Source organism: Haplochromis burtoni, unplaced genomic scaffold (genome assembly GCF_018398535.1).
Source record: "Haplochromis burtoni strain Fernald_Lab_line unplaced genomic scaffold, NCSU_Asbu1 Contig_105, whole genome shotgun sequence".
Taxonomy (NCBI): Eukaryota; Metazoa; Chordata; class Actinopteri; order Cichliformes; family Cichlidae; genus Haplochromis; species Haplochromis burtoni.
The window spans coordinates 80,475-89,689 of NW_024582466.1; the positions used below are offsets into that span (position 1 = coordinate 80,475).

Sequence of the window (9,215 nt, forward strand, 5' to 3'; positions counted from 1 at the left end):
AGGGCAACTTGAAAGCGTCAATCAATCAGAGACGGGGCTTATACATGCACATTTTCTCCAATCTTTCATCACAGCTCGTCTTTGACAGAAATCAATCCTGCTCTAAATGGAGCCTTTAAGTCTTTCTGCTCAAACGCCCAGTCAGCTGTGACAGGTCAATAAATATAAAAATAAGTCACACTTAAAGCCATGTTTCAATGGCCATCTGTCTAGGCTTAATGTTTCTAAAGCTGTCAACCATTGCAGAGAAAAACCCAGAAAGTCCAGTGTTGTAGTAGAAAACTGAATGTACTCCACCTCAATCCATCCATCCATTGCTTTTCACTTTCTGTTTAAATATTCAGTAACCACCAAAAAAATCATTTGCACTTAACACCACCTCAAAAGGGGAACATCTTGATAAGACGCTATATGTTACAAACCAACTGGACGTGAATGGTCGCAGTTATGTTATCCACTGTGAGCAAAGACAAAACAGATGCACTGGAAAAGCAAACCACACAAATTGTGCTTCCTAAATAGTCTCCAACAGACAGACATGACTCAGCAGTGTCTTTTAATCCATCTGTCTACTGTTAGACAAATGATTTAATTGCCTCCAAATCTGACGTCTACAGTGACTCTGCAGAGGATCATGTTCCAGCTCACCAAACAGTCAAACTACAGCGCCAGAAAACAAAAACGCAACAAATGTCACATCAAGTCTCTTTGAGCACATGGTTTGAGGTCAAAAATCATTTGCAGAGGCTTGGGTTTTTTGTAAAAGAAGAAAGACGTCATGATCAAAGTGTGCCTTCACCATTCTAAGGTACTGACCAACTCAATTAAAAATGTATTTATTTAGTGCTAACTCACAATATATTAGGACACATTACATTATAAAGTTAAGACCTTGCAAACCCAACAAACTCTGCTTTCATTGAACAATATCCATGCTGCAATCTCTGGGGCTAAAAAAAGAAGCCTGCACAGAAGTCTCAAACACAGCAAAGATGGGTTGTGTTTCCATTCTGTTAAGTTAGAGTCTACCATTTTATTAGCACTAATAGTTTCTCAACACCAATTAACAGAGTAAAACATGTGTTTCTGTGAATTGTTCATACAAGTTTCATGTGCAAATACCTATCCAAGCTCATCATTTTGGTACTTCACCCTCTTGTCCAAACATGGTAGCTTCCAGCTCCCCAAAAAGCTAACACAGAACTAACTAACATAGAAGGGACACCATTGAGGCTTCAAGCAAAATTTTTGCAGGCACATCACAAACCCATCACTATATCGCCTCTATTTAAAGTCTAAATCATTCATAGTAATACATGAATGAGGTCCAGTGTGACTCAGACAAATAAATGTGCCTCATTGTACCATTTTTTTTTCTTTTTTGCACCTCTTCTCTGCATCAACATCAAAAATGTGAACAAGAACATTTCTCAGGACTACAAAAAGAGAACATTATATACATAATAAAGGAAGATACGCTTTACATTAAAATATTACCTCTGTCAGTGTTCCTCCTTACAAATGGCCCACTGTCACAAAGGAGCTCCCTCTAACACGTCCACTAATTGGATTTTGAATATCAGAAGGGTAGAAGGAGGAAAGGCGGCAGTCCTTTCACACCTTCAAACTGTAATCTGCAGCTGCTCAAATGACTGACAGTGTCTTTATCTCTGCACTCAGTTGTTTCTTTCCAGCTGTAATTCTTTCACTTTTTGTTCTACCTTTGTTGCTTCACTTCCCAACCTTCATCCCTCATTCCTCTCGTCTCTGTTCTGATGCTGCTTGGCAGCCATTGCCTCTTGGAGAGGTACTCCTAATCCCAACAGACATCAGAGGCACTGAAAATGGGAGAACTGGCCAAAACCAACAAACCAGACGCCAGCTGGTCCTCCGATTTGTCTCCATCCTCACACTTTCCCTTCATCCTTTTTTTTTTTAAACTTTCATTAACTTTTTAATGAAACTGAGGCTAAGAAGATGACAGCTCATCACTTGAAGCCTAACACCAAAATTCACCATCATTTCCCAGCTAGTCCAAAAAGACAGGATCTGGTCCAAACACTCCCCAATCAGACATTATTAAAGCAAAGCAAAGCAAATTAGACAACAGCAGTAATCAAGACCAGAGTGAGAGGTGCTGTCTATCAAACTGTCACAGAGGTCTCCGCTACGTAATCCTGAAGGCCTCAATTGAGATGCAGCCTGCCTCAAGTGGTCTGGCTCTAATTAGCCCTATCCAATTTGAAATATTAAAAAAAATACTTTAAAGCCAGGAAATAATTTATTTAGCAAAGTGATAATGAAATCCAACTTCGGTCTTTCTGTCTCTCCCTGTTGGTCCTGTGATAGACCGACAACCCGACGTGCCCCACTTCTCAATCCAATTAAAACTGGCATAAGTTCTGATAGTTGGAAAAGTTCTGAAAGCACTTGCCTAACATTGGGTTGTTTCCTTATACGCCACCAAAATGCCTCTGACCTGTCTGGGGCATTACAACAGGACCTTTGGGGATATCCTGTGGTGTTTGTAACCAAAATGCTGGCAGTAGCTCCTGTGGGACATGTGGGCTGTGGGCTGCAGCCTCTATGGAGGAGGCTAGGTCCACTGAATGCTGCCAATTCTAGATTGGATTGGGATCTGGGGAGGCGGGAGGCTGGAGGTTGGGTCAGTGCCTTGGGCTCATTGTCATGTTTCTTCAGCTGTTCCCGGGCAGTTTGTTTTGTGGCAGAACATAATGTCCTGCTGGGGGAAGCCAATGACACTGAGGAGTGTACAATAGCCTTTAGCTAGGTTGTACATGCCTAGGTAACCTCAAAATGCATGACATATCACAGCCCAAAGACTCACAGGAGGCTATTGCATGATCAATGTTATTCACTTCACCTGTCAGAGGCTTTAATGTTGTGGCTGACAAATATGTATGTAGTGAGATAAAATATAAGCACTGTTGTTCTCCCTCCTGATGACTTATGTGCCTTTAACATAATCTTGTGACACAGAGATACATACATCTCCATGAATGTATCACCAGTTACTGGTTGTTGGACGGATTATGGCTGGTTGGAAATTTTTTTGAGGGGAAAAAAAAAAAAAGAAGAAAAAAAAAAATCACCCAACCTTAATACAAAATGTTTCTGTGTATGTGTGTGTTTCAGGTCTCATTATATAATAAAAAAAAAAATCAATATAATGTAACAGATTTCAGAATACTTGCCAATTCTGTACTTGTAAAATCTTTCAAATAATTCCTACAGCCAAGTAGAGTAATTGGAGATTAGTAAGTTTATAGGTGATATACTTTATATTAAAATGAGTCATTGCAGCAATAATATAAGCTGCACAGTTTTGACATTGGAATAATGGCTGAGGGGCTCCATAGGGTCAATGCCACCATTAGAGAAAAGAAGGCCTTCACCTTCATTACATGGCAATAAATCAGCCCATTAGCTATTAAGCATTAGGAGATTGATTCAGGCTAAACTTTTGCCCTGCATGGGGCAATTCTTACATAGCCTCCCTAATGACAAGCAGGGAGATTAAACAATGAACATTTGCATTTCATGTAAAGCGCATTCAGACTAGGAAAGGAAAGCGGGAAAGGTTATGGTGTCTAATTATGAATGGTTAATTTGACCTGAATAAATTGGAATACGGCTCCTCTGGTTTACTGAAAACTGCCAGGCCTATAAATCACTCTAATGAGAGCAGGCTGACATCGGCAAACACATTAGTCATTATTAGAATGTGAAATCCAGGACATGAAGAGGGCTCGGACATCGTCGATGCCGGGGTCAGTTCTGTAGACCCCATTTACCGAACTAACAAACAATCGCTGCCCTCAATCTCTTTCTGTTCCAGGAATGCATCTTCCACTTAGTCATTTATTAGAATTAAACCACAAACAATAAAACTAAGAGGAAAAAAAAGAAGAGGTCAGGGTGAAACGTGGGCACCAGAGCAAGTATTTAACTGGTACAGTGGTTCCCAAGATCTTTCAGCCCCAGAACCACCAGATCACAGAAAAGATTAATATGAATTTGACCAAGATACTGTACATGTAATAAATACCAGTTTTAGTAGCACCTCAAAAGTAATCATGAAGACCACCTTCCAAACACATTATAGCAAAGAAACTATGCTAAACAAGAAAAAAAACTCACTTAAAAAAAAAAAAATCAAAAAAAAAAATCACAATATCAACTATAAAAATATTTAATCACATCAACTTAACTTCATCCACAACTTCAACGCGCCTCATTTTGCTTAACAAAAATGTTTTGCAAATTTGCAAAGATTGGAACAAACTACCTTTCAACATTTAAAAAGTGTACAGGGTCTTATGGTGCAATATCTTTTGTTTAATATAAAGATGAAAAATCCCCTGTATTATAACCATGAGAAACCTGGGGTTGGGGGAAATCACAAAAGTTTTGTCATGAAAATTATGCATGAGGGTAAATATTCCGCCTTCAATGGCATATTTACCCATTTTAGTGGATAAAAATCCTTAAACATTTGCTGATGTGGATATGACGTGGCAAATGTGTTAATTTAAATTCAGTTTAAACCGTATGTCGATGTTTACAACTCATCATTTACTGATGCATTGCTTTCAGGTTACCGTTTAACAGGTATGGTTTCTGTCTTAACCGGTGTTTAATTGTTGCCTTAAGCTTTTATGCATTATGTCAAGCTAAAACGTTTGAGAGTTAATCTAGGTTGTTAGCTAGCTATTTCAACTGTTAGCCTAAAATGTCAATATTTAAAAAAAAAAAAAAAAAAAAAAGTAACCCAAGTGCAGCTAGCCATCAACTGCTGGCCAACTTTACAACTAGTTTCATAACAATATAAGCTATCCATTTTATTTATTGATTTTGCTAAAACATATTTATCCACCTTGTTAGGTAAAAAGAAAAAAGAAAAAAAGAACAAACTGCTAGCCATATTTAACTATTAACTAAGATGATTATGATGATGGTAGCCATTTCAACTTTAGACATTATACTAGCTAGGAATGTCCCATCTTAACCATATTTTTACTATAAATTTCAGTCTTCTTGTTTTATAATTTTAGCTATTTTACCCATTGATGGACTAAATTAGCTACCAATTTGGTTGATTGTTGATCCTCTAGCTAACAATTAACATTGCTATTTTACCAAAATTCTAATTTGTTTTTAAAAATGTGACAAATTTTTTTCTTGTCTGTTACATATATGAATTCATTCATTTTGACTCTTATTTGGAAACTTTTTCTACATTACTTGTAGCTATTCGGCAACCTGTTTAAAAAAAAAAAAGTTTTAAGAGACCCCCTTAGAGTAAGAAGAAAAAACAAAGACTAAAAAGCTGAAGCATCTGTAATCCTGATCAATAATCCAGATTTGTTGAATATTTTGAGGGGTTCAGAAACGCCAGCTGTATAAAATAACCAACACATCCATAACACAGTTCATCATTCCTTCCTGTATATGTTGTGTTGGTAGAAGCTGGGGGGATTTTCAATTCAATTAACCTCAAATTAGAGTGAATCCAATGTGTCATCCAAATCTCATCTTTCCAAGGTGCTGGATTACTTCCCAGAAGTCTTGGCACAGCACCAAAGAACCAAGCTGCTAATTTATTCCTCCAAAATATTCGGCTGCTTCTGTGAACTCTATCACACATCCTCTCTTTGAGCCAAAGCTGAAAACATCTGAAGCAGCTTTTTTTTTTGGCAACAGTCATAAAAAAAGAAGGATGCTGACGGAAAGTCCGTGATGACATAAGCCAGTCTGAGGGATTTTTTTCCCCTTCTTTTTCAAGAACACTCCCCCTCATCTTCCCCAGTCACACAAAATATACACTGCTTAAATATCTACTGAGCCAATGATAAGAGATGTATTACAGATGTGCACTTTGCTGTCACATCATAAAATGATGAAAGCAATATTTTGAAAAGCAAGGAGAGGACGGACAATTTCATGTTTCTGCCTTCAAGCACTGTCAAACATTTAGAGCACAGGCACACAAGCTCCTGCTTCACAGCAAACACTACCGCCTCTATGGGGCTGCCTCAGTTCTCCTGCATATTTCAATTCTTTGGTTTTTCCATGTTTCTTCCATTTCCCTTAAATAGGACACTAGAAGTAAGATGTGTTTTAGACATGTAGGACCACGTACATGGAAAATGTTGCCTTAAAAGAAGGATACTAGATCCAAGCAGGAGGTAATTACACTTGTTGGAGACTTCTTTTAGTACAGAAAATGACCTTATTGCCACTTAATCAGTAACTCCCTAGAAAATACTTAGTCGTATTGCCCTCTGTGACTCAGTTCCACCCATTGCTCTAATTCATTTTTAAAACACCAAGATAGCCCAGATGTTCACCTTGAAGCCTGAAGAAGGGACTTCACTAATGGTTGATACCACTTTGGCTTTATTACAGCTAATGGTTGGTTTTCTCTTTTATTTGGATTTTATATCGGTGGACCGCATTTAGAGCTTAGTTATTTCAGACCCACTCTAAATAATATCCTTCACAGTTAAACATATTTCTTCATCCAACCAACAAGCAAGCTCAGAATCTGGATTTAAAAAGACTAAAGGCTAAAAGTTCATCCGTGCTTTCCAGTTGTTTTCTAGGTTATAGGTGGTAATGTTTCAAGGACAATTTCCTGTCTCTGTATTCTTTTTTTTTTTTAAAGAAAATTTGTTCTTGCATTCCATTTCTTCTGGTCTACGAGTGAAATTGACCTCTTACATGTCTAACCAACTGTCAAGCCTGCAAAAAAATTCAGTCAGTGCGTCTAAGAGGGAATCCATTAAAAGCGAGGCATTAGCAGAGAGCATGCTCTTCTGATCAGGTCAGTCTGCCCTGATTCAGACCATGTTTTGCTTTTCTATCCACAGAAACAGCAGAAAGGAGCCTAATGGCAAAACTGGTTAAAAAAAATAAATAGTTTCCATGTTGGCCCAGAAGGAATCACAAATGCTTCACATATTGATTCACTGAATTTATAAATTTCTCCAACTAGCTACAAGCAAAAATCAAACATTTTATAATTCAAACCAAGCTCATGTTATTAGCGTCTGAAGAGCTTTCTGGGAAGATTGGACCAGTGAGAAAGGAATATGCATGCATTGACGCATTTGACTGTTTTCCACGTTTACTCTCTGAAATACACCAACTCTCTAAATGCTTACGCATTGCGCTTAGAGCTGTAGAAGTAGTCTGCAAAAAACAAAAATAAATGTAAACAATGAAAAAAGATGAAACTGGGCAGAAGTGGGAGCATTTGATATGACAGAGGAAGCCAGTGGCCAAACAGACAGAACAGCAACAGCTACAAAGACAGAGTCACTGCTAACGTGGCAGCACTGATGCTGTGCTCACTCTAAATCTCCAAACCTCATCCTGTCAAGCAGCCCCGTACTGCTGCTGTCGACTGCTATAAAAATATCCCTGTGGGGATTGTTAGTCCTTGAGAGTCATTTCCACGGTCTGAACAGACTGCCAGCTTGGACCTGAGAATTTAAGTTTTGTCACAGATACTATCATCCAGGTTCTGTTGACAATGGAATAGCAAAAAAATATTTGATTGAAAATATAAGCTTTTGGTTCCCAATGTGATTTTTTTTAATCAATTAAACTCAGAAGTGCAGAAAAAGTCAAGCAGTAGAAACAGTCTGAACATGATGGCTCAACTACATTTAGCTTTTTCATAACCCAACCTCTGTTTCAGGCCAAGCGAAGAAGAATTCAGAAAGGAAACAAATGCTTTTTTCCTTTGGCATAAGCAATATTTTTCATACTATCAATTCTCAAAACGATGCTTCAGTTCTTTAGTCTTTGTATGATGTGATTTATTATTTGTTAAGCAACAACAGCCATCAAACTGCTCACTTTGTATTCTTCTATGTACCGTTTAGGAATAAAGGAAAGAAATGGCAAAGCGTGATGGCACGCTGGATGTTTGGATCAATAAGTCATTTTTCAATAACACTTACCGTGTGTGCTTAAACACCTACATGCCAACAAATGTACATGATGCAAACTAAAACACAAACACTTCTCTTTTGAGTGTCAACGGAGGGGTTTTATATACTTATTGGTTTGGTTCGTGATTTTAAGCCTTCCTTAATTGTCTGTTTTGAAGAAGTGTTATGTGGGATTAAAGATACGTCAGCTGCCTCCTGTTGTCACATAATTTGACTGTCTAGTTCTTGATCTGCCAAAAAAATATTTATAGTTATAATCTTGTTTCTCTAGTCTCTTCTTTAATTCCCTCCTAGCAGTTACTTCCTGTTATAAAAGGATTGAACTCCCCCCCTCCCCGCCTCCAACCAGGTGAACATGCCGAAAACACCAAACCTAGGAGGTGTCCAGGAGATCAGAAGCAACTTAACTGGATTCTTCCAATGGGGAAGGAGCACCAGCTCAAATCTGAGTCCCTCACAAATATCCAAGTTCCTCACCCTCGCTGAAACCATATACCCTTTTTACAGCAGGAGTGTCCAACTCCAGGCCTCAAGGGCCAGTGTCCCGCAGGTTTTTGATGTGTCCTTGATCCACAGCTGATTTAAATGGCTAAATTACCGCCTCAAGATGTCTTGAAGTTCTCCAGAGGCCTGTTAATGAGCTAATCATTTGATTCAGTTGTGCTGACCCAGGGTGACATCTAAAACCTGCAAGACATCAGCCCTTGGGGCCTGGAGTTGGACACCCCTGCTTCACAGGGAAGCAGTTCTACTGCTCATCTTATTCTGTTAGTCACTTCCCTAAGTTTGCAGGTCAGGTTAGTAACATAAAGCGGCCAGTAAACAATAGCTCTGCCCTGAAGAAAACAGAGGGAACATTTGCTGTAGCAAGGAGGGATCACGTGACTTGGTGTGCATTAAAGGCAAGTTCTATTTATCATGACAGTCTCAGACTGCAGCAAGTGTTACACCAATATGCATGGGAGTAGGGATGGGTATCAAAAACCACTGTTTCAATTCCTTGGAATTGTTTGCCATTTTTGCAAACGATTCCCTTATCGATTCCAGTCGCCACAAATGACGTCACCACGTTGCGGAGCGTCATTTACCTGGCAGGAAACATGCCGGCTCAAACGCTCAAAAGTTTGATTATACTTTACAAGAACGGATGACGACAGGGCAACTTGCAAAGTAGATATTTCATTTAAGGGAGGAAACACTACGAATATGCAAAAGCATTTGCTCACAAAACAC

General features: G+C 38.7%; 1 protein-coding gene across 1 annotated transcript in view; it reads right to left on the reverse strand.

The window, feature by feature from the left end:
- LOC102305690 (polypeptide N-acetylgalactosaminyltransferase 10) overlaps positions 1-9,215 on the reverse strand; it is a 114,359-nt gene that overhangs the window by 42,445 nt on the left and 62,699 nt on the right. The gene's annotated exons all lie outside the window — the stretch shown is intronic.